At 31.0% G+C, this 27,843-nt stretch overlaps 1 long non-coding RNA gene across 1 annotated transcript; it reads right to left on the bottom strand.

The window, feature by feature from the left end:
- Nucleotides 1-6,901: 6,901 nt before the first annotated feature.
- Nucleotides 6,902-13,009, bottom strand: LOC129231518 (uncharacterized). Its single transcript, XR_008581263.1, has 3 exons — nt 12,962-13,009; nt 10,772-10,842; nt 6,902-7,188 (listed from the first exon to the last, which is right to left on the bottom strand). It is a non-coding gene; the product is annotated as an uncharacterized LOC129231518 (long non-coding RNA).
- Nucleotides 13,010-27,843: the final 14,834 nt, after the last annotated feature.

Below are 27,843 nucleotides of genomic sequence, written 5' to 3'. Positions count from 1 at the left end.
ATTTTCCTTCTTTAACTTTATTGTTGTTCCATGAATTTTTCTTTGTAGTCTATGTAACCATTACACGAGGTAATTTATTGCTACTTCTTAGCCAAGTGTTGATATATTTTATATATAAACACTCTGAAATAGTTTTTCGTCAGGAACCTTCTTCTGGTAAATGATCGTATTTTCTTAGAAAGCTTTTTTTTTTTTTTCAATTCTTTTAGTTCCGGTTTCTGGAAATATATAAACAGAATTTAGCTCAAAAAGTTACAGAATATCTTCTCGTTAGATTTATATTTCCTTTTCCATTCGATGTTATTAGAAATATCGATGTATTTTCAACTTTTTCACATCCTTTTGTATTTTTAACGTGTTTATTATTTAATTCAATATATGTTTTACGGCTTTTTTTAGCCTAAAGTAAATAGTTAATCCAATTGTCTCCATGCTTAAGCTTTTAGGACGCGATTTTCTGTTCCGTTGGTCGGGATAGTTTTTCTTCTGAAGCGCACGCACATTTATTATTAAATTATAATTTAATGATCTGTGAAATATCATTTTTACATCGCAGCTTGTGGACCATTTTTTATTTTTAGCAATTCAGAGCGGGCCCCTACAATAGTGGTGAAACGTAAGAAACAAATTTTATGAATGCTTTTTTTTACTTATTTTCGTTCAAAAATGTGTTATAATATTCAATTTCAATTTAGTGTTTAATTAAAATTAGAGTACAAGTGAAGCGAGCTAGCCCGATCGTATTAAAACTAGATTCGTGGTTCGGGATTAAGAAAACGGCCTCTACCAGAGCAAAGCCTGACGTGTAAGCAACAGAGGGCTGGTTCAAGTTAAAACCCTCACGTATAAAGTCGACCAGATGTATAAAGGTTTGTGGAGGTACTAGTAAATGCCTCTTGTGTTGCTTAGGTCCAAATTCTGGTGGTATAATAAAGATGGTTATTCTTATAGGGCAATGTCTTCCCTTTTGTGGATACTGTTCATGGACACAGAACAACTGCATGCAGAAAAGTAATATACATACTTTTCGTGAAATATATACTTTTTTTGATTGTTTTTCATACATATGTTTTAGTTTTCTTTAATTATTATTTTAAAATTTATTATTATTATTTATTTTACTGTTCATGCATGGCTATTCGAAAAGTAAGACTCACATGGTCTTAAAAAATGACACATAATTGCCTGGAACGATTTATTAAAAAGAAGTCAACGAAATTCCAATTTCTTTTTCACATAAAAACCAGAGAAAATAAAAAAAATCAGAGAAATCAGTCGACGTGTCATAGTTGTCGGCACGTCTTCGTTTGTGGAAGTCACGCCCACATGGCAAATTCTATATGTGCAAGAATATGTGGAAAGGGGATCGGGACCTTATGATCCTTTTACCGAAACACCTTACAGCGAAACTTCAAATGTAAAGTTTATTTGTGAAATTCGCTGAATGCGAGTGGAGACTCGAAAGACGTTTGCTCCATTCCATGGCTGTCAACTTCTAGAATACTGGATAAACCAACTTGTTCTCGCTGTGAAAACTTTTGTTGAGATGTGACTGAAATGTTGTTGTATGTTTTGCATTTAATATCACCGAGTAATTACGGCGTTGGAAAAATAGCTTTCTGAATGACTCATTTATTACAAGCATTAGATGTTTATCATATTATGTTTCTTGTGCAAATGGACTTTCTTTCAGTATAAGGCCTCCTATGAAACATGCACTTGTCTAAAGTTGAACAATTAATGCCATATGTTTTTAGAATGAAATCGAAATTATTTAGACGGAAAGAAAAATACTTTAAGGAAACGCGCTCACTGTAAGCAGTTCCAACGCCAATTAGAACATCACGTTTCTCATGGTTCGAATCATAAAGTTTCTCCTTTCCATTATCTCCTCGAGTCATACTCAGTATACAGGTCAGCGCAGTTTTATAAATAATGAGAAGAGATGTTCAAAACCCACTGCTTGTGTGTCTTTCTTTTCAATCAGCGCAATTAACTTTAGCGTACTGTTTTTTTCCCTACATAAACATTTTTACTGTAAAATAATATGTTACAGCAAAATGGCAACATGGATACCAGTACTTTCTTCCGTAAAATTAAAAAATATTTTTAACAGTTGATTTTAATTGGGAATTTTAAGAAATTAATACACGGGGGGGGGGGTGAATTTAAATATTATCTGAGCAGAAAATAAGAAAGACTAGGTGACCTGCTTATGTTCAGCCACGTGCAACATACCGATGTATGCTCTACACACCATCTGACATTACCAACCAGAAGCAGCATTTCATAGTTAAAAAATGATCTAATTTCACGTCTTTTAGAGAGTGGTCCAAATTTAAGAGCGTTGGTAATTCTTGGCACTTTTATCTCCTAGAGCATTTCTTCTGAGAGGTACATCATAACTTCTCATGTGATTTTGTATTCGTTTTTCATTGCAAATTAAAACACATATGCAGTACAGACAAAATTGTGGAAACCTTTTGAAAAAGTTGATTTAGTGGATTGATATCTACTTGCGACTACTTTTTTAATATCAATACTATAAAATTATCTATAAGGGTTGCTCAAATGAAAATTGGACAAGTTGAATAAAATTAATACTTTCAATGTAAATCAAAAGAAATTGCCATGGGCGTTGAATCACAGGTCCCACCGTTGCAGTAGCAGGTCGATGCCTTTGCTGTAGAAAGATCGGGGCTGAGGTTCCCGAGGAAGTGCTGCACGGCTTCCTTCACTTCAAAGTAAGAAGGAAACGTTTCCCCTGTAATGCTCTCCTAAGTGGCACAAAGATGTGGAAGCAACATTGTGAGAACTACGTTTTACGGGGGTGCTTCAAAAATAGCCAAAGGGAAATTTGTTTAGGGTTGTGTGGGTTTCCTAGGGATCCTTTGTGGATGATAGTGTGACCCGTTCCTTTTCTCAGGTTGAGTTCGTCACTTATTTCACGGGTCTCTTTATCCTTCGGTTTGCTCGGATCATTTCATTAACGAAGGCAATGGAATCATTGGTGATTGCGATGTTTGCTTGGCCCGGTCTCGGCAGATCTGATGTCGTTTGCTGCCCATGACCGTACTACCGCGCTTTCCGATCCGGACGCATTCATGGATAGCACGACTTTCCTTTTGTACAATTTCCTGTACTGCAATCAGGTTTAACCGTTAAATGGCATTTGAAATGCATACCTCATTCCACCTTTCATATACTTGTTCAGTGGCGCTCTAATTGAATCATTCATTCTGATGTTATTGCACTTGTCCACTTTTCATTTGGGAAACCCTTATATCATTGGTAAAGTAGTTCAATCAAGATTGCAAAGCAATAATATTTGAGAATAGTTTTTTAATACAACAACATCTAAAATGAATAAAGCGGATATACATAGAAAAAAATGAGATTTTCAAAACCTTTTCATCATATCAGTGAATACTTAGTTGGGAAACCTTTAGCCTGAATTACGGCCTCACATCGCTTACCCATAAAGGGAATCAAGTTCTTCAGTTGTTATTACATGAAACCAAGATTGAATTATTGCTTCTGTTAATTGAGTTTTATTGCTGAGTTGCTTTTGCCTAAGAAGCTTCTTTAGGCGGGTCCATAGATTTTCGACTGGGTTAAGGTCTGGGCTATTTCTACACCATTTCATCAATTGAATATATTTATTTTGAAACCACTTCTTGCACATACTAGCAACATGACATGATGCTGAAATCCCGTAGAAAGATAAATGCTTCATCTTGAAAATGATCACGTGCAGGAGGCACTAGTTTTTACCTAAGTATTTCATTTATACATCTTTAAGCTTTTATATTTCCACTGATCACGCCAATTCTGCTCACACCTCATAATATCATGCAACCTCAAATCATAATACTAACTGAGTGTTTTAAGGCAGAACTAATGCGCTCAGGATGGACATCTTCTCCATATGTATTTTAGGCCATCACTAACAAACAGGAAGATTTTGGTCTCATTACTCCATATTACACTGTTCCACTGTTTTGCAGTCCATTTTCGTTGTGATTTTATGCACGTATACCGCTTGTGTGGAAAGACGCACCAGAAACAACACGGGAAAATCTCATTTGTAATTTTGAAGGAATAGCTCATTTATTTGTTCAAAGGAAAGAAAAACTACGTTTTTAAATCTTGAAAATATATTGAGATTTCTAGAAAAATAAAACTTTGGTAGGTATCATTTCTTACATAAGCGTGCTTTATACAAATCAAACGCTTTCAATCAAAAAGTGAAAAAACAACTTCGAAATCTTATTGTTTTAACTTTATCTCAAAGCATTATGCTTAATGGACGATAATGCTTTTATAAAATTAAAATATAAATGGAAAACAAGTACTAAAAAATAGTACTTAAGTACACCAATGGTAATAAAGAGACTAATAAATTTTTTACATGTCACTTTTCAGCATAAAATGCTCACAGATAGGGTATTTCGACAGAACAACTGTACTTTGAAAGATCGTTACACAGATGATTATCAGTGTAGCTCAAGTGTAGCTCAGTCATCAGCTCAAGTGATAGAAATATGTTATTGGGACTTTTTTAAAGACGACTTTTTAAAAGTTTGGAAAACTGTAAATGACTTTGTAGCTATATAACATATTTATTTCTTTGTTCAAATTTAATATTGACCTGAATTGTTATATCGTTTTCAAATTGCTGAAGATATAAGAAATTTGAGCACATATCTTCAGAATAAGTTGGGTATAAAACCGTATCTTCTGAGATTTCCCCGATTAGATTTTTATGTGTTATTCATTGAGGAGCATTGTCTTGAGATTTTTCTAACACCGAAATGAATGAAACACATTTTTCCAACGAAAATTGTGTACCTATGTTTCAAAACAAAAATTAGCAGAATTTTAGTGTAAGATCAAGATATTATGATGAGGGGAAAATCTTCGCTTTGGTGATTACCATTGTTGGAAATCCAGGGTAGCCAATGCCGAGCAGTACGTCTTTACACGAGTAGCTAAAATATTGTTTAATCCCAGTAAGAGGTATCTACAAAAAGTGTACGACTCCACCAAGAATATTGATGCTAATAATGTTAGCCAATGTTTCTGTTGAAAATAAGGCACGAAAAAACGTGTCCAAAAACTCTAACGTTTCTTTACGCGTTTCTTCAAATGTCACAAAAACTCATTTCTGCAGATAATGTGCTTTACCTTTCCACGGAAAATTAAGCACACTAGCTGCTTATTAGCTTCCAAGAACGTTATTGACTTTTTATTTTTTAACGCACCTGGGTCATTCCATGCGAAATGAGCAAATCAGTTGTGGCTGACATGTCACAGATTTCAATGAAAATTTTTATTTAGGTAAACCATGCATATCTATGAGGGAATGCAACGTATGGACGTTTAAAAACTGTTTGTTGCTTTGTTATTGAAATTAGAAGTTAATGCTTACGCTAAGCCTAAATTTTCAGAGTTCATTGCTGCCAGTTTGTGACTCAATAACTCCATAAGTTATAAACGTACACATAAAAAATAAATACTTCCGTATACTATAAACAAATCTCTACACTGTTAGAAATTTCATCGTAAAATTACGGTGAAATAAACGGCAGCAGTGTGTCCGTCTGATTAACCGTAAAGTTTACGGTTAGGGTTGATACTTCACATTTACGGGTTCAAAACCATTTTCAACTAAAATGGTTAAAAAACCGTAAACATGTAATTTTACGGTTTCTACCGTATACAGCTAGTACGGTGAAAAACCGTAAAAACCACAATTTACGGTTTTGTAACCATATTCAAAAAATACGGAGAAAAACCGTAAATACAACATTTTACGGATTTGTAACCATATTCCACTAGTACGTCAAAAAAACCGTAAAGATACCACAACGTAACATTTTACGGTTTTGTTACCATATAGGACTAGTATGTTGATGGACCGTAACTAGACCACTTTACGGTATTGTGACCACATACGATTAGCACGTGGAAAAACTCTTAATGAAACACTTTTTGTAACCATTTAAAATGTGCACAGGCACCTAATTACTAGTATTCACAGTAATTTAACCCATTTGGTCAGGTTTTATAGTATGTTAATTAAATGAATGGATCTCTTTAGTCTATAAATTATAAATACAGGTAAGAAATTAATTCAAGAGAGAGTTTCCTTTTAGAATTAAGGCTTACCATTTCAACTGTAACAGTTACGGAATATTAAAAATAAAGGAATTAAGAGAATATTTTAATTGACTTCAATTTTTTAAAAATCAATAAGTAAAAACCCAATAGATACACTACACAGTACTTACATGTTGTTACACAATGTACAAGATTGATTATCAGTATTTTTTAATGTATAATTAGAGCTGTGGTTATATTCAATAAAAAGTGATTGAAATATGCACTAAAACTATGAAAATATGCAGCAAAAATGAAAAAACAAGCAATATTTTAAAAAATGCCCAGAAAACTTGTTACTTCTGAACTAAAACGATTGGATCTTTCCAATCATTCACACAAAAAATGGTAAGCAATGGTTCTTCAAGGTCGGCTTCTATGAGACATGGCGAAACAAAAATTACTTCTTAAATTTTTTTCAAAGATAAAAAAGGACCTAAAATCAAGTAAAAAACCCAGCAATAAACATTTATGCATTCAAGTGCACTAACATGAAAAAAAAAAAAAAGAAGTAAGAATCTGCAATTGCATATGCATTTGAATGTACTACTATGGGAAGGTATACCTGCAGAAATGATTTTTTGAGCTATGTGAAAAAATAATTTTTGAATTCCATACCAGCATTAGAGAAATGCTGAAATTTTACATTTTACTCAAGCTCTATTTTTCGAGTTCCAACCAAATAAGCAAGCTTGTACAAAAAAAAAAAAAAAAAAAAAAAAAAAAAAAAAAAAAAAAAACTTAAGTACAGTAGATGACAATAATGTAAAATTTGCTGGTACTGAGTTTTACCTCCCAAACGACAATTTAATCCAAGCTCTCTATTATTGAAAATATTTTAAACACAGAAAAAATAAGAAACCTTACGTGGAGATCTTGTTTATTTTAGAATTTGAGCAATACAAAATAATTCACAAATACATATATACAACATAACAAATGTATTACAAATCGCAGCATTTACAAATAATAAAAATCATCTTTTATGTCTTGGACCCAGGCATTGGATTTATTTCCACAAAGCACCTGAAACATAGATTAAAATTAGCCATGTAAAACACAAGCTTAATATTATGGTATTCTGAAACTACAAAATCAGTTTCTGTTAACATTAAATTAAATGCAACAGCAAAATCACTTTTCATCTTTTCCAATATTTACCTCAATACACAATAGAACATACTGGTTCGTTAGGAAGAACGTAGCAAATTAAATATGCTTTCTTAAGGCATAACTTACAAGCTAAAATACATCTGCAGCATTATTAAAAAATTCAGTTGCATTTAAAGCATATTAAAGCTAATCAAATAAAGTACATTCATTATATGTACAGTTTAACTCTCTTAATATGAAATCACGGCAAAAATGAACGTTTTATTCGTTAAGTTTGGTTCGCTATCTAATTACAATTTCACGCATAATGCATAATTGCAAGTCTCGGCTAAGACGAACAAAAATTCCTGACCTCTTACTAAAAACGTTTGTGGTTGAATACTGTAGTATCCTTTTCTAGAAATTATTCATTACTTCGTTTGGTAGTAGAAGTCCCATCGTGTATCAAGAAAATATAGATTATTTTGCATAGAAAATACAGTCCGTACATTTGTTGACCCGCAGAAATTGCAATTTATACAGAGATAAAATTGTTCGTCTTCCATTGCGGATTACAACCTATTCCGTGATTTTCGATACCATCTTCCTTTTTCAATATTTTCCAAATATATTCAGAAATAAATATCTCGTTTCTTATAAATGAATGTGCTAAATGTACAATTCGTGCAGCAATATTTTTTAAATGTAGAGCAGCATTTCTTCATGTTTTTTTCCCCCCCACAGAATCACTCATTCACAGTAGTTACGAATAACTGCTAATACAAACGAATTCATAGCTTTTTGATACTTCATATTAACCGAGTTCAACTGTATATACAAAAAAAGTTTGCTATGCAATTTTTTTCTGAGAAAAATAATAAAGCCTCAGACTTTATTTTTCACCTTGCTTGCAAAAAATAATTTTAAAAATTGGAAAATATACTAAATAGAACAAATAAAAATTAATAAAATTTCCTCTTAACTATTCATCAAAAAAAAATCCTATAACAGATCTTTTATTCTGCTAAAAAAACAAAGCCCTCACTTTGTGAAATTTAAATACTAACCTTACGACAAACTTTTTTGTCCTTTGTTTGAAGAGTATACAACTGTAACTGACACCATTAATTCCTCTTTTAAGTCCACAAGGATATTCTATAAAATGCCCAATAACTTCAAATGACAAAGCAAGAAAAATCTCGAATAATTTATGAAGTAATTTCATTTCAGATCCTTAACTTTGTTACCAAGACTTTTTAAGCCATTGAAAATAGCTCTCTCTCACTCCCCCCTCCCCCCCCCCCCCCCAACCCCGACATTTTTGAAAACAACATTTAAACAGTGATCCAACTTTTTCCCAATGGTTTTAAAACTTGGATTTTGAATTTTTAAAACTGATTTTACATATTCAAATTTTTGGCATTATTTGCAACAATATATAAAAGTAACATTAATCACTATAAAAACAAAATTGCTACTTGGATAGAATGTTATTAGATTTATGTTATTAGATTTATATAATATCCTAAAGAGTTAGCCTATTCAATTGAAGAATTGTTTTTAGTTTTACCTTGAATGATTTTTTTCAAATGTAAAAATAACTGTTAAACTTTTTAATGCAAAAAAAAAAAAAAAAATGCAAACTCCTGGTTAAAGTTAAATTGGCTTTGTCACAGATATAATTCAAATTACGGATGCACCGAAGATTCAGTTTGGTCGATTGTACTTTAATATTCAGCAACGGAATACTGAAAAAATTTAATATTTGACAAATGGAGACCAAAAACATATTTTTTGAAACAATGAATGAAAATTATAGTATGCAAATTCTTATTAATAGTAGTATTATCACACTGAAAGTAAATTTAATGCAAGAGAAAATACTAAGCTCAAGTTGTATTGCTTTTTCAATTTTTCTTAAATCTTATCACACACCTCATTAACCTTACCAAGGACGTGCCCAGAAATTTTGGGGCCCGTCACAAATGATTTTTTCTGGCCCTCTCCATATTGTTTACTCTTATGTCCACTACACATATTTCATCTCTCATTTTAAAAATCTCAGGCACCCTTCATGCTCAGGCTAACAGGTGTTTCTCTCTCTCCTCCCCCTGTGCATGCCCCTCAGGGCTCGAAAATTATATTGCCCGACATGCCCGGGGCATGTAAAAATTCCGATTGGGCGTGAATATTTTACCCTTGCATTCCCGGCTGGGCATGTAATGATATAAGTTTTTAAATTGAGTATTGGTGTATTTGATGACGATTTATTATGTTCTATTTATTCTAGTATTTCTGTTTTATATTGAAATAATTCTTGGTTCAGATATAAAGCTGTTGAATTTTTTGTCTGATTAATGTTATACGACAAATTCAAATATTTTTGTTATTATACTATGAAACAACCGAGCATGTAAAATTTATATTCGGACATGTAGTTTTTAGACAAACATAAACGGCAGGGCATGTAAAATTTTAAAGATTTTTCTTGCCCTGATGCCCCTGAACCTTACTCTATTACTAAATCCATAAAATACACCGCCAGCTCAGTCATTCCATTTGCGGACTGCAGTTTCGTGCTGATTAGCACTCATCAGCCCAGAATAGGAAGGGACTGAGCTGGAGATGGAAAACCCCCTTAAGGAAGCCGAGAGTGCCAAACACTTCTTTTATATGAGCTACCAGTTTGTTTGGCACTCTTGGCTCTCTTAAGTTGTTTTCCACCTCCAGCGCAGTCACTTCCTAATCTGGGCTCATGAGTGCTAATAAGCACGAAACTACAACCCTCGAATGGAATGACTGAGCTGGTGGTGTATTTTATGTATTTCTGCCTTAGCTCTGGCTCTAGGGCAGTAATTTACTGAAAATTACTAAATAATTTAAAAACAAAACAATAACCAGAAAAATAACTCAGAATATTAAGTTTTTATAAAAATGTTAAAATAACATTTTAACTATATTCAGTTGATACTCAGTATACTGCCTATTCGGCAGATAAACCAGATATTTGATTCGGCTAATTATTTCAGTATTCTACCATCAAATAGCAAACAAATGTAAATATCTGACAATTGATAAACAAACACATCTTTCTCTATGGAATGAAGGAAAGTTACAGCAGTTGAAAACCATAGCCAAACTACTATTATCAAATTCAAAGTAATTTTTCTGTAATAGAAAAGCCTCAAATGTTAAATTAAAATTTTATTTTTGCTTTTTAATTTTGCTTAAATTTTACGGCACATTACATCAACCCTACTATCAAACTCATTTAAATATGAAACAGTAACCAGAAAAAAAAACTTCATAATATTAAGTGTTTAAAAATATATAATTTCAAAAATTAATCAAATAGGTGATTAATAATATATAACAACGAAACACTTGGATATTAACTTTTCAATATTTTAATTCAAAGAGTAATAATACCAAATTTTTAGGCATTCTACAAGATTGTCAAACAGATATCCAGAAAGAGACTAATTGGAAACAAAAAATAAATGAAAATACTTAGTACCTCTTAAAGTTTGCAAATGCATCATTGATGAGTTTTTCCCAATGCCATCAACTGTCCACAAATTCTTAGGTCTATTAGGTGAAAAGAAAAACACTAGTAAGTCACATAAGGATTAAAAACATACTTTAATTATTTATATCATAAGCATATTTTTCATAATTTTAAAATGCTTCATCTGTTTGTAATACAAATACAAAAGAAAAATTAGATAGCAAAACTGATTTTTAATAATTTTTTTTTAATTACTTTTTTAACTGTGCATACACAGCTCTCATGGCATTGCTCGGAGTCATGAGATTTTGAAAATTATAGGACATTAATTATAAGTATTTAGTTTTTTACACTTACTTTCTCATAAAGTATGGGGGAATGGGGGCCCATCAACCAAACTGACAAGGGGACCCCCCTTTAACTCTTGGCGGCCCTGCCTGCAGACAAGCCGAATATTCTGTTCGGCCAATTACTTAAAAACAACAGAGCCTCGTAATTTGACGATGCTTAAAAGCAATTACTGCTAAAATGAAATACATTTGATGACGTAATTGCTCTTCTGTTTGCTGTTGATTGTTATTTGGATCAGTGATGTTCCTACCAATTTTTCTGAGGGTATACTCCCAGTAATCCATTACACACAAAATGAGTAAGCGTTACATAAATAATATGTCACAATATGAAAATTTTTGAAGCTTGAGATTGGGAAGTATTTATAAAATGGACGAAGTTATTTATGAAACGAACGAACTCTTTTATGCGAGTTTTTTAATGTGGTCCCTATCCACCACAAAAAGAGGTTAGGATGTATTTATCAATTTATACTCATCTTAAAAGGGTAAATATTTTTCAGTGTTATTAACTTATACTGCGTTGGTTTTTGCAATGGGAACGACAAAAGAAATTAGAGTTAGTGGAAATGTTTTGACAAAATATAAATGCCCCCCCCCCCCATTATTGGCCAAAAAAATATGAATTTATATCTTACGTCAATAATTGTACTTACCAGTGTTTCTGCTTGCAGTTGCATTAATTCTAAATTTTTTCATTTCAAATTAAATTTGGAATTTAATTTGCAATTGCAGGTGAAACGCATTGAGGCATTTAGAAAGAAACACCTTCCCCATAATTTGCCTTATGGAAAGATATTCATTAACTTTGGATGTTTTAGCATTTCGCTAAAGCTTTTTTTTCACATTTTAGCTTTTTTGCTAAAAAGTTTTGAACTCGGCTTAAACTCTAGTTCTGACTTAATTTATTCGAAAATTTTCTCTGCAAAAATATTGGGAAAGCTAAACAATATTATTCGATTAAGCTGGGAACTTGAACACTTGCGTCTAAGTGGAAATATTTGGTTCCGGGAGGATTTTTAAAATTCGTATAAGTGGGGGTTTTAGTTTATCCGTTACCTAATAACTTATTTCTTAAATCTTACGACACATAACATTAACCTTACTCTTACTTACTCATTTACACATAAAACAGAAAAAGTAAAAAAATAAGACATCATGATATTAAGTGGTCATAAATATGAAAAGTCAGCTTATTACTGATTTTTCATACTTCAAATATCTAAAAGTTGATTTACAATATAATAAATACTGCTAAAAAGCAATCTAATTTAATTAATCACAGTGATCCAAGTTTAATAATAGTCATGGTGCAGAAACATTTGGTTTCCTGCAAGATTTATTTACATAACATTAGCATGATTGTACGCTGTAAAATCATACATCTGAAGCAGTAGATTTTCAAATAAATAAAGGAATTTAAATTTGTGCAGAATTGCAGATAAACTAACCAAATTCGACACATATCATACTACATGCAATATGGAAGACAATTTTCAACCGTATACGATTGTAATTCTCGGCCAAATACTCAGTATTTCGCAAAATATGGTACAATTCCTAAAAGATAATTGTTTTTTGCAACTTGAACAGTATTTTCCCTGGAAGGGATAATAAACTCAGGGAAATAGAGAGGGAAGAGTCGAAGTTTCAAATTTACTACTGTAAATGCATTCAACATTCAACATTGCTTACGTATATGTATAATCTAAAGTAAGAAAAGAATAGGTGCAGTGGCACTCATTGATATGTTATAAGTGCGTTTCAGCTCTTAAAATAAGTGTTAGTAGAGATAACATTAAGTACACAACAAATAACTAAAAATCTAATAAATGAAAAATGTATTTACCTTTCCAATAGAGGCCGCCATGTTTGCTATCATCACCCTCGCTTTTCCATTTCCGGAAGATGGCGTTGCGCGCGCTGAATTCCTATTGGCTGTCAGTCGATCCGATTGGCTAAACTTTACGGTGAAATAACCGCTTTCTCAAAATACGGTGAAAATACTGTTTTTCTTTCGATTAATGGTTTGAAAACCATTTTTTTTATGGTTATTTGACTGTTGAGGCTGAATACGGTAAAATGACAATAAAATAAACTGTTATTTAACCATTTTTTCAGTGAAATTTTTAACAGTGTATTGGGAAAAAGCAAAGTAAAATTTATTCGGATCTTTTTTTGAATCTGAGTTATTAACAAAGTTTGAAATTTTGCCAATTTACTTCAGATTTGAAATCACTCTTCTAGCTCTTTTAGTAAAAAAATAACAGCAAAAATGATTCAGATTGAAAAACTATCTAGAACTAACTATCTGCTCTAATTTAGTAATTGTTTATGAATTTCTTGATGATGAAATCGTACTTTGAAAAATCGAAAAATTTCCGGAAATTTAATTTTTTCCTCTATTTCAGATGTTTTTTTTTTTTTTTGAAGATGAGGGAATGCTCTAAATTTACTCAACTTTTTTTACGTAACATATTGAAGTGTCTTTTAGATGCTACTAAATTTTAATCATTGTAATCAGCGTACTTTTGTTACTAGAGTAACTTGAACTAATGTCAAATTTCATTAGATACTTCTTTTTTATTGTAAGTTTAGCAAAACTAACCATTTCTTTCGTGCTTCATTTTCTCAAAAGCATGTTTATGATGCACTTGCTGAAATGCACTTTTTTTTAAAAAATTGAAATAAATGTTAGATATACTTGCTTTTGCATCATATAGTTGTTTATCTAGTTCTTTGAATTCTCGTAATTTCACATAAGGGTCAATCCATACAGGTTCCATACAGCATAAACTACTCATTCATGTCCAAATATTTCTAAGTTATCAAATTAAAATGATTATTTTGAAAATTACTATATGTTTTTTCAGCATAATGTATTATATAGGGCACAATATACGTAATTTAAGAAGGTGCAATAAAAATTTCACTTTTTATTTCTGTTTTTGTGTGTGAATTGACTATTCAACATTGCTCAATTTCAAACACTATCTTTTTTCCAAACCAAATACAAAAAAAACAATATGTTTAACAAGTATAGTACTTGAAAGGAATATTCAATTGCAAAGAAATTTCATTTTTAATTCCATCCCCTTTTGGTTTACAGGCGTCTAAAAATGTCATTTTTGTTATTTTTCCAATTTTTGAGGGGCTGTAATCGAGTACAAAAACACACAGCAACAGCTACATATTCTTTTTAGCATGGTTCCAGTGATTAGTTTTTGCCGTATTTTATTTTTCGTTTCCGTCCGCTACGCGAGTTATCCCCCTTTGAAATGAGTAAAATTTTTACATTTCACCTTGAACTTTAACCTGTTGCCATTATTTTAATTATTAACTTACAGCTACGTAACTCAGCATATAAAACTATCAACTTATGCACTTTAACATCAAAGCGTTAAATTAACTGTCATAAATGTCATTCAAATAGATTTTGGCCAAAATGCAAAGGTCTAAAAGTCCCACTTTTGACTACGAGAATCACATTTGATGACAACAATTTTTAACATATTTCATATGCAGCTTTTAGGGATACGAATTTCAAAAACATAAAAAATGGTCGAGCGCACCCATCCGTCAAACTTGTATGGATTGACCCATAAAACACAAAGAAAATGCTATTTTTCTGAATTTTATTTTACGTTTGGAAATCAAAAACCGATTTCGAGTTTCTTCAAACAAATAGTAGAAACATAGCTCTATATTCTTGTAACATTTTAAAGTTGTCTGAATTTTCCCTCATTTGAATTTTTGTGTCTATGTGAAGGGGAAAATCATCATTTTACAAAATGTCACTAAGTTTAAAACTGATTTCGAAGACAAAGGAGTTAAAATACAACTTCAAAAGTAAGGTATTTCTTTTATGATTTTTAGCTCACTATTGGGTATAAATTACATCAAAGCTAATGCACTCCTTAAAGATTGAGATTAAAAAATAAAATGCTTAATTATGAGAAAACTGAAATATTTTCAGTTTTTGAAACTCGGTTAAAAGTTAACTACAATAACTTTGAAAATTTTACTGATATCAGATTAATTACCCTACTCCATAGATTGCAACAACATGTAACTTTTATGTTTTCCATTCAATAGTTAATAAGATACAAGCCTTCAAAAATGCAACATTTAGCATTTATGAGAATGCTGTTACATTTGACCAGTTTTCAATCGCATGTAACTATTGAAATAAAAAATATTAAACAAAAATATTTTAGGTATTTTTATATAGGCATAAAAGGAACCTGTATACCAAATTTCATAAAAGTCTGTTACCATGCTGCCACCACTTTTTTGCGAATTTTGCTCATTTTGTATGGAATGACCCATTTACGACATTTCTGTCACATTTGTGTCTTATTTTCGCTAAATTCCTTCAAGTAAGCAATCAGGGGAAAAACAATCATTACCATGCAGTTTGTTAGACTTTTCATTGCTGACAGTGAAACATTTTTTTATCAGATAAAGTTTGGAGAATACATAATAATGTGCTAACTCTTGATATATTGTAAAAAAAAAAAAAAGTTCGCATTTAAAGATAGATATTCAAACTTCTGATCTTTTTAAGTTTTCTTCTCTTGTTCAAGAACATCTTTTGAGAAATTTTGACAAAGCTTCTCGAGTGAAAGGTATTTATTCAGCATTTCCAAAGTTCACAGAAAAGTTAACATTTAAGCTGCATTTCTCTGACACATAGCGAAAAACCATGCACCAGGTTTTGGAATAAGGCCAAGAAATTCTCTTTTTCCCCGAAATCCGCGATGAGAAAAACCAACATTGACCCCTCGACATCTGCTGGAGATTGTTTAACATTCAAACTGCTTATAAGAAATATCGCTGAAAGCACTGTTTTGAGACTCTGTAGAAAACTTAAGTTTAAACAACACTTCTTCCTTATATTTCTGGTTAAAGGTTCAATATTTTGATTTTCAGTAAATGAACTTAAACTGCAAAAAATACATCTCCCAAAAGTAAAATGGTGACATTAATCATATACGGACGTCAAATAATTAATGACATGACAGTATTGCAATAAAACTATCGATTCTTATAATCCTATGTAATTCGTTACTCATATTTATTGCAACATTTTCAGTTATATTATCGTTTTTATTCTTCAAAGCACATAAATTTAAAACACTACGCTCATTGTTTTTTGTCTCTATATATAATGGTCGAAACTCATCGAAATGATTGTTTTACTATTTTCCTAAATGATTGCATAAAATATTAATTTATTAATTGACCTTTAATGTTCAGCTAAAATTTAACGATTTACGGAATCAACTCATATGTGTACGCAAATGAATAGTGAAAAAAAGCAATTAAAGTACATTATTTAGGAATATATATATATATATATATATATATATATATATATATATATATATATATATATATATATATATATATATATATACAGTTGGCTCTCTGTTTAACGACTTTAAAGGGACCACAAAAAATCGTCCTTAAGTAGAAAACGTCGTTAAATAGAGAAAGTCGTTAAACAGAGCGTCGTTAAACATAGAGCCTACTGTGTATATATATATATATATATATATATATATATATATATATATATATATATATATATATATATATATATATATATATATATATATATATATATATATTAATATGGCAGTTATTTTCAACTTATATGAAAATATATTTTCTGAACTTAAAAAGGATAGCAATCAGCTAAATTTTAGCAGAGCTGAATGTATAAAAACGAATCCTCCACTTAATTTAAACTTTAGCTTTTGAAAAGCACTTATTTTAAACTGCAATATTTTTATTTTTAGTTTGTAATGGTTTAAGAAGTAAAAAAAAAATAGTTTTAATGTAGACTTTAATTCATTAGTTTATCAGCTCTGAGCTTCATAGTCCGCTATTGCTACAAGCACTTAAAATTATTTACATACACTTAAAAAATTTTATCCGTAATTATCACTTACTAACAATTCCCTATGCAAATCAAATTCGTTTGAATTTACGACTGCTGCGGAACCAGCTAAGAATAAAATTATTGGAAATATTAAATGTTTCGTTAAATCACGTTTCAATCACGTTGTTATGTATTATGAATTAGAAACCTTACCACATTGTAATTATTGTAAATATGAATCTCTAATAATATTCCTAAACTATTTCCAATTACATGAATACTGTTAATTGAACTATGATAACGTTTCAAAAATTGTGAGTTCAACTAATGATACATTAGTTTTGTTAATAAAAACATTCATTTTCTTGCTACTAGGGTTCAGTTTATTGTTGTTACAGTTGTAGAACGATTATACTTGTTGTGTAGTTAGTATGATTATTTACTTAATATAAGTTTTTTTTTTCGAAAACTTTCTGAGCTTTCAAATCAGACAGTTATAATTATATGTTAAATTACAGTAAAAAATTAACTAAAGTAAGTAAATTATTACAACGTTTTGCTTCATTTTATCAAAAAAAAAAAAAAATGCTGTCGAGGTAAATAATTTTGTTAATGGGGTTGTTTACACCCCCAGTCACTGAAATTGAGTTGAAATTGTTGTAGTCACTGAAATTGATAAAATGTGCAATAAAAAAAAACATAAGCGAAGAAAAGCTTTTATTTTTAAAACGCTTAATTATTTTTTTAAATGTCCAAATTTTTCAAATAGTGCGTGGTCTTTATGAAGTCACAAGTGATGAACTTTGGCGCGGCCTCCACTGGTACACTGAATGTTTACATTTGTTGTCTACCGCGTTTCCAGGTTATGATAATTGAGAAGCTAATTAAATATTGCTTTCTACGCTTGCTATCAACCATATCGTTGCCAGTACATGTGAGTAAAGAAGCGAATTAAGTATTGCGCTCTGCGCTAATGACATTTCATCACTTGTGATGTCATATGAAAAGCGTAAAAAGGAAATTTAATCTGTGCAACGATAAAATATTTTTTTAAATATTGAATTTTGTGAAATGATTTAAAAAATGGTCAAATCTTATGTTTTTAAGCATGATCTTTCAGAAAAAACACTTTTAAAACTTCGGAAATGACCCCATTCCGTTAAAATAACTCGTATATCTTTCAGCTGAAGATTGTTAAATAGGGGTTAGGGCTTTTTCTTATCTTAATTACTTAAAGGAAAAATTTTAAAGATTCCTACGAATGCTTGTCTATCTTTCATTAGAAAATGGGTTTTACATAGGCCTTATTGGTTGAAGCATTAAAATAAAAATGAAACGCAAACTGACGTCATTTGTTTGGATGATTGCAACAAAGCATTATACGACCAGATTTAGAGGAAATTAAGATCACGAGCAGAACCACCGATGAAGAAAGCGGTAAAGAAGAATAACTTTAACTGTATAAGTTTACAATACGTTGGAAGACAAACTGAATGTACTTGGAATTTAGAGGTGTCAGTTTCTAGAAGAGGTAAGTCAATAGTGAGAAAAAAAAAGATGTAGGTGTGGAATTTTCTTCAAACTAAGGGTTTTTTTTCCTTTCTTTTTTTTTAAACAATTTTCGTTAAATACGGGATGATCTTTTCTTATAAATTCACCGTAATGAAATCATGGGTATGTCATCTTTAAGAAAATGTTTACCTATATAATTTAGGGGCTAATTTTAGTGGTACTGACATTGATAATTTATTTTGGACTTGAGGCAATCTAAAAAAGTAAACTCTATTGAACCATTATTAAAAGTTGTTTTAATTTTCAACTTATCCTTTTGGTAGGGGCAGTTCTGTCCTACATTTAATAAGAATTTCATCCAAAGTAAAAAATCTCCTAATGCAGACAAATATTTTCTAACCTCAATTGAATATCCTTATCAATTGGATTAAACTGCAAAGTGTTTAAAATATATTAATCTTCCCAGTTATCTCATGATATAATTTTAAAGAAATGATAAGCCCTTTTTTCACAAAACAAAAATTATAAGTTAATCACAAAACAATACAGAATTACTTACTACAAAAAGTAGGTGCTTTATTGGAGTAAATTTAACTCTGCTTTTATTTATTTATTTATTTATTTATTTTTTACAAACCATTAAAAAGCAAGCCCATGTTTTTCCTATTTAGGAGTACATTCACAAAAGGATTTCTGTTACTTGCAAATGCGTAAGTGTATTATTATTGTTATTTATTTTTTTTATTTTATTATTATTTTTTTTTTTTTTTTTGAACTTTTATGGACTAGATTAGCTAAATTTCTTTATTTTACCCCCAAAAAGACCAGACAAATTTAATACTACTGTTTTAATCACACAAATGTCATTGAATAATACGTAATGTTCATCAAGATTAACTGAAGGGATTTTTCTTTAACTTAAATGCCAAACAAAGCCTCTGAAATGGAAGCTTGAACTAAATCATGTGATGCCAAATTAGAGGTTTTAGAAAACTCTTTAGCGTCAAACTTAGGGAATTCTCATTTTAAGATGAACTTTCTACGATCAAATGCCCAATTAGAGAGAAAGTAGTGCTCTGAAATTTCATGATAGAAATAATTGACTCTGTTGAGCTAGGAGATTTCTCATTTTCTTGTTAAGGAACTTGAGGAGTAGAAGCATACCTTTTGAAAAGTGCTTTGGCCGTAATTTTATTTGGAAAGCTTATAAACTTCAGCATGTTATTTTCATTCAAATGTGTGCAGACCTATTTTCTTCTCTTTTGTGGTACAGATTTTTATCTAAATGTCTGCAAATAGAAGTTTTCTTTACTTTATTTGTGTGTGTGTGTTGTGTGTGTGTGTGTGTTTTTTTTCTTTTTTTGGTTCATAAAATATTTGTCAAGATATAGTGCCGCAAGAACAATGAAGCACTCGTAGGTTTGAAGAAAAAAAAAGTTAAACGCTCTATTAATTTCAAAGCGAGTTTGGAAATAAAAACATAATACATCATCTTTCTTTAAATTCATAAATCTACTTAGTGTGAATGAAAATTTTAATGACGATTTGTATGTATTTTAAAGGATTATGCAATATTTCATATTTTTAACAAAGAAACATACGGGAAGTTGACGTTGTAAGAAATTAAAATAATAGCAATGAAGTTTTGATTTTTTTTAAATACCTCGTTGAGAAGTAGAAACGGTTTGAGTTATTAGAGTTCCTTTTAAAGATGACATTGGTGAAAAATCAGTGAGAGAGAGAGAGATAGTAGCATAATGGTTAAAAATAGACGAAGATGGTGCAATGGGCCTCATATCTTAGAGCATCATTAGCAAAATTACAAATTGTAAAAAAAAAAAACAGTCGAAAAAGTTTGCACCAAGAAATGAGTAAAATAAGGCAACTTGTATAACAGTCTAATCAGATCATTCAAGTTTAGTTAAAAACTCAGCAAATTGCTGTTTCGAGGCTATTAAAAACAAACCACTTTATCAGTGCATAAAAAGAAAGGATGGTTCACGGAGTTCGAGCTAACGGTCTAGTAGACGACCGCTGTTCCTTCACTTGACCGTCAGTTCGGATTTTGAGAACCAATTTCTTTTTATGCACTGATGAAGAGGACTGTCTTTAATTGTCCTGAAACAGCTGTTCCTGAGTTTTTAACTCTTTTTAATGCTTTTTTTTTGTAGTGTTATAAAATTTGCCTTATTTTAGTAAATAAGAATGTGTTTACTGTGTGCATTTTAGTATGCGTGTCATTAGTCATTTGAAAAAAAAATTAAAACATCAGTACGTGTATTTATATATAAGGAAAATAACTTATCGAATGAAATAAGGAAAAAATCAGAAAATGAATGAATACATAAGTGGATTAATAAATTAATTAATGTGTTTGAATCAATTAATAAACGTAGAGGTAAATGAAATGAACTATTTCACTTTGCGATGATTGCACTTCCCTAACTTTGTTAAACATTTGAATTTGCTTGATATGAACTAATTGCATGATGCGCTGGACATCACTAGGCAACGATTAATACTTAAAATCCTACTAAGAAAAACTTTATCATTTTACAATGCCAAAAATTATTCTAAAATGAAGCAGTGAGAAGCAAAGGGATGTAAGTGGCAAAATTTAAAAATTTGGAGTAAACCAGTACACATGGTAGGTGAACCTCTCCTCTGTCTTCTGGCAAAAGATGGTAGTAGCATCCCTGGTAGTTGCTGCTATACAACATGATTTAGAAAAAAAAATCAATGAAAGCCTACCTAGGATCTTATCTTTAAACGTGTTTTACTCAAAACTTGAAAATATTCACTTACATCCCTTTACTTCTCACTGCCTCATACGTAATAAAATACTACAAAATGTGTTTGAAATTTTGACAATGACGTGTATTATTATTCATCTTAATTTTTAATATATCATCCTTATCTCAATTCATCTTAATACATCTTCTCATTTTTTTATAGTTAGTAACTGTAATAAACTATGTGTTAAAATACAGTAGAGTGCGTTCATTGTAAAATGTGTTAATAAGGATGTTTAGCTTTATGGTATAAGTTTTAATAGTGCGAAACTGCTGTAATTTGTTATTTCGATCCTGAATATCCTGCATATTCGAATAAGTTTGCGTGACATATCAACTACTCCATCAAACGGGCTCGACTGTAGCTAAGATATCGCTAGATAAATGGATCTGTAACTGTGTAAATATTTTACCAATTAATTTTGCCCAACATTGCCCTACTACATTTTAGTTACTTTACTTTTGATTTACTCGTAAGTAGATACTGTCAGCAATGAAAAACAAGAAAATGTATGCCTTTTCTTGCATAAAAATACTTATCATAATTGCCTCGTTTTTTTTTTTTTTTTTTTTGAGCGCATTTCAAACAGATCATTTCCAAATAGGTATCGCCAAAAATTAACCCTTTTACGATACATGTTTTTTTTAAAAATCTGCGATAAAAGTCTATAAAAGCCTGTCGAAGCATTTTAGTTCATTTATTAGTAATTCAAAAGCTTTCGTTTCAACGTTTAGAAAACCTTGTTGCGCAAATACGGTTGAAAATGTTTGTTTCAAATTATATTTTGACAAACTACTTTCTAAAGCGTGAACCTTTTTTATCAGATAAAGTTTGGAGAATAAATAATAATGTGCTAACTGTTGATATATTTTGAAATGTTCGCATTTAAAGGTATATATTCGAACTTCTGATCTTTTTAAGTTTTCTTCTCTTGTTCAAGAACATCTTTTGAGAAAAGTTGACAAAGCTTCTAGAGTGAAAGGTATTTATTCTGCATTTCCAAAGCTCACAGAAAAGTTAACATTTAAGCTGTATCACTCTGACACATAGCGAAAAACTATGCATCAGGTTTTGGAATAAGGCCAAGAAATTCTCTCTTTCCCCGAAATCCGCGAAGAGAAAAACCAACATTGACCCCATCGACATCTGCTGGAGATTGTTTAACATTCAAACTGCTTATAAGAGATATCGCTGAAAGCACTATTTTGAGACCTGCAGAAATCTTAAGTTTAAACAACACTTTCTCCTTATATTTCTGGTTAAAGGGTCAATATTTTGTTTTTCAGCAAATGAACTTAAACTTCAAAATGTACATCCCCCAAAAGTAAAATGGTGACAGTAATCATATACGGACGTAAAAGAATTAATGATGTGACAGTAGTGCACAAGTTGTATCGATCCTTATAACCCTATGTAATTTGTTACTCATATTTATTGCAATATTTTCAGTTCTCTCTTTTCGTTTTTATTCTTCAAACCACATAAATTTAATGCACTGCGCTCATTGATTTTTGTCTATATACAGGGTGTAACAGTACAGCGTTTACAGACTTTCAGGGCAGATAGAGTACACCTAAACGATGGGAAATCACAGCAATGTATGGCCGGAAACGCTTTCCTGCCGCGATAGTGACGACACAAAGTACAAGGAAGAAGACACAAATAAGAGGAAAAGACATGTTTGTTATTTCTAATACAGCAAAAATGCTGGTAAGTTTTTGTCTGGTGTACACGATAGATGTTACAAAAACCAAAGCGTCAGATAACGGTGCATGCGCACATGCGGTTTTTGTTGGCGCATTTGCTTTTTCGTTCGATCTTCAATGCGACGGCGATGTGAGGCATTCATTCATCACGGCCTGAGGTCGTAGTTTCGAACATCTACTTTGATGACGATCGTTGTCTCCTTTGCTCTTTTTTTTTAGTTTTTTGCTGTATTAAGGATAATAAACATGTTTTCTTCTCTTGTTCGTGTCTTGTCTTTTTGGTGATTTGTGTCGTCACAAACGCGCCAGGAAAGCGTTTACGACCATGCATTGCTTGGTGATTTCCATCATCTATGCGCACTCTATCTGCACTGAAAATCTGTAAGCGCTGTACTGTTACACCCTGTATATTATGGTCGATACTCATTTTAATCGCTGCTATTTTTTGCTATTGTCCTAATTGAGTTTAAAAAAATTAATTGACCTTTAATGTATTGAACACTGAATCAAATCCCAGAAAATATGGATGCGTGTCGCGTTTTATTTAAAACTAGATTTACCCTCATTGTGCTCGTGAAATAAGGTTGAGAAAAACCCTTTAAGCGTAAGTAAATTTCCTTTTCCACTGTGAAATAGAATATATATACACACACACACACACACATATATATATATATATATATATATATATTTCGTAAATTAAAATGTGGACGCATTATTTTACTTCAGCAGATCATTACCAAGCATATTCCATGGAGTAATAACAAAACCTTCAATTAGACTGCCCATCAAAACTCACTCTTTCAAAGAAAAAAGCATCTAGTTTAAGTGAATCGATTTTTTCAGAAAGGGCATAAGTCCCTGTAACGAAACTTTTCAGGTTTCAATAAAGAAAATACATCTTGTATTTCCCTCTTTCTCTCGTCTTGTTTTCCTTCCTTTTTTTTTGTATGAAATAATAAAGTCTGATGTAAGAAAATTTAAAAAAAAGTTAAAAACTAAGAAACTGAGAAAAAAAAGCTTAAGTTTACATGTGTCTTAAAACTATTCTTATTCATCAAGTATATCCTCCATGGAAATCTTTTTCTATCCTTCTCGTGTCTACTTTTGTGTTCAAACAACAGTGTTGTTCAAAATTACATTGAATGATCACCTTGGTATCTGTTATTTATTCCTACATTACGGAAATTTTCTCTTTGTATTCAATAAATGGCAAAGCTAGTTCAGCCTACAACTTACTTAGCAGCAGTCTAGTTCCACCGTTACTTAGCAGTATGCTCTTAAAAACCGTCTATAAAATAGCTAACATGAAACCGTTCGTTTGGTGTTCTATCAAATATTTAAACATCATGTATGTTGAGAATCGAAAACAATTGTTACCCAGTTGAATCTTTTTCCAAAATCTCAATTTAGGAGCTAAGTCACATTTCATAAGGTAATATTCTATCATATATGTTTAACATTCGTTTAACTGTCCCAAAATCCCGAGCGCAATGGACAAACAAATGTCTTCTTAGAGGAAAATCATGAGCAATCATGTTCAATTTCTTCAGAGTTTTTTCTAGAAAAAGTCTGTAGTAGTGTTGTTCTTATTTTAACCAGTTATATCTCGCTGAAAGCGTACAGTTTTTTTTATAGTTCCTAGAGGGATGCAAATAAATTCCCAGAGAAATTAGCAAATGTAATTCTGCTACTTTTCTGCCTTATCTCTATCCAGGTCGTGATTTCGAATTCTACCGGAGGGAGGGGGGGGGGGGGGTAAAGGGTGTAGACGCAACGCAAATTTTATCAGAAAGCAAACAAGTATGGTCTACACTAGTCGATTTCTCTACATACAAATATGGTAAAACCACATCTAACTCAATTTTTCAAAAAATGGGACCTATGTCCTTTCTGAATAAATTGATTCAAGTGTCCTTTAAACTCATGCAAAGACGCCATAGATTAGCGTTTAAAGTATAATAAGAATATAATATCAAATTCAATACAAAAAAGCAAAGAAATAATAAATATCACTCAGTTTAAATTTATGGTCTGAAAATAAGAAATCAATAAAAATACAAACAATTTTTATGCATGTAAAAAATCAGACGATAAATCTCCCAACCCAAAAAATAAAGAATTTAATTCAAATACTTTGCAACAAAATACAAATCCGTGCTTCCTATTAAGGAAAAAGTAATTAACTGAAATATGTGATGTAGTTACAATAAATGAAAATTAACCCCCTCTCCATCCCCGAAGGAGAAATATTTTCATCAAAACACTCACTCAGGTTAAATGTTGATCAGCTAAAAACCGCGCAACCTATAAAAAACAATCACAGATTTTGTTTAATTGTTTTATACATGAAAAAAAAATGAATTTTCACTGCAATTTCGGTGAAGACAGCCGTTTCGGTTATTTTTACATTTCAAAACTAATTTTCTGCTTTCATTAATATTTTTACTATTGTTTAGAAATATTTTTAAAGGTTTTAACTTTCATTTTTTTTTACAATACTTTACACTATACATGCATAATGTGTGTGTGGTTTATCATTTTATTGTCATTTTAAAAATATTTGCGATTAATAAGAATAAAAAGAACATTTGAGCCTTTTACGCTCACGTACTGAGACTGAAAAACACGGCTTTTGTGTAAAAAAAAAAAAAAAAAAAAAAGTTTATTTTACTTGATATATTATTTCCCCAAATAAAAACGGAGGTTAAAGCATTATAAAATGGACACATGTTACTTTATCATGTTTTAACTGGATTTATGTAACTTCACTTGCGTAGTGAGAATCATAGAAGTCCCAACAACAGATTTATCCCTACCTGAAGATGAGCATAACAAATATGACAGTTCAACTTTTAAAAAAAGCTTTAAAAGATTGAAAAAAATCTTTTTAAAAAAGATTAAAATATATTCTTTTTATTTTGAAGGACTTTTGCTAATTAGTAGTTATATTTTAAAACTTTCTTTCATAGCGTATCTCTGAGAATATATTTGTTAATTTACTGCTTGATGTAAACATGAAAAAGTAATAACTGTTCCTTGATTTTTAATATAACGTAATAGCTTTAATCATAAAGCTTTTACCATAAAAAAAAGTTGCCTTATTTAGAAATTACTTCGGTTATCATTACCTCCCGCAAATTATCACGCATTTCTAACCATGAAACTCGTTTTATTTTAAGGTCCTAAGAGAGCAAATTAAATCTATTAAAAATCAAAACATTATTAAAGGAGGACTATAAATGAAAAATGTTACTTTGTTCCATATTTAAATAGAGTTCCTGATACAAAAATAATTACTCATTATTTGTTGAAAAACACCACAGAGCGAAATGTAGGTCGTTGAAGCTGTAATGGTCTGTTTCGTATTCCACACTTGTTGTCACTGAAATAGCTATTACCAACTGCATTCACTTTGAACAGCCAGAATACATTAAGATAGGTCAATAAATTGAATGATTTCGATAAGATATCATTAACTCCAGAAGTATCAGATCAACAAGTAGTTATTTTGAGTTTATTGGTTTCTTCAACGAAGCAAGGTATTAGTGGTGAAGATAGTGATGGCTTGTTCTGATTAATTATTTGTTCTTATGATGTTTGTTTTCGAATATTATTTATGTCGAAGGTCTGGGTTTCTATCCATTAGTAGAGGAACTTCCGAAGCATTAATCTTCTGTTAGTACAATATTTTAGTTAACGTCGTCTTATTGCCTAACCACAATATGAGTGATTTGATTGTCTATTTGAAACCTTGTCAGTAATAGGATTGTTTTAATGTCGCTCAAAATAAGGTGGTATGATATAATGGAAGCTATATTTAAATCTTCAACTGCATGATAATCTTTTTTTTTTTTTTTTTGTTTTTGTTTTTGTTTGAACTTATGTAAACATATACAAAAAAAGTTTTTACTTTTTTACTGTTCAGCATAACAATTACAGTCGAATTCGCTTTTGACGAGCCCTGATTTAAAAAAAACTCGGATTTAGTTAAGAAATCAAATAGATTTGATTAGTACAATGTTAAGCATACGGGAACATAACTCGCTTTTTACGAGCAAACTCCGCTTAAAGCGTGAAAATTTTTTGCATTTCATAAAAGTTTTGCTGATTTCAGCTGACCTCAGAAAAGATTATCCTAATATTGGAAAAATTTCCATAAACATTTTTAATTCAGTCGAAAGTTATAAATAAGATATAAATCCTGAGGACAAGCCCACGACGCACTCAATGGCTTCTAAATGCAGAAGAACTTCAAACTATTTTAAAGCTACGGACGCAAATGACGATGTGAGCTACGTGTTCCTTAAAAACAACAAAAAAAGACGTTATCAGACAGTTGGAAGCAAGTAACCAACTTCTTTGGTACTATACAAAAACATAAAAATAACTTTTTTTTTTCACGTTTTTTACGAGCACTCGTTTATAACGAGCAAATTTCGTGGTCGCTTAGTGCTCGTTGTAAGCGAGTTCGATTGTACTATGTTTTTCTTCTCTTGCTAAGTGAGCTTTAGCCGTTACGTGCACATTTGTGCGAAAAAACACACTTTTTTTAAATTCTAATATCATTATCTTAATAGTAATAATAATAATAATAATAATAATTATTATTATTATTATTATAAACTTACAACTGCCCGCACATAAGAAGAGAACTTTCTACAACTTGAAATTCTGACAAAATGCATATCTGCATTTAATATGTTTGATAAAGATTAAACACACATTTTTATTTCAAAGTTTCGCTTAAATCACCAATCAAGCGCTTTAAAACCCACTCTCACCGACTTTCCCTCTCTCCTACGAAAATCAATTCACCCCCTCCTTCTCTCC

The sequence above is a fragment of the Uloborus diversus genome, chromosome 10 (assembly GCF_026930045.1).
Source record: "Uloborus diversus isolate 005 chromosome 10, Udiv.v.3.1, whole genome shotgun sequence".
NCBI classification, from domain to species: Eukaryota; Metazoa; Arthropoda; class Arachnida; order Araneae; family Uloboridae; genus Uloborus; species Uloborus diversus.
Note: the sequence above shows the minus strand (reverse complement) of the source record. Positions and strands in the feature narration are given on the sequence as shown.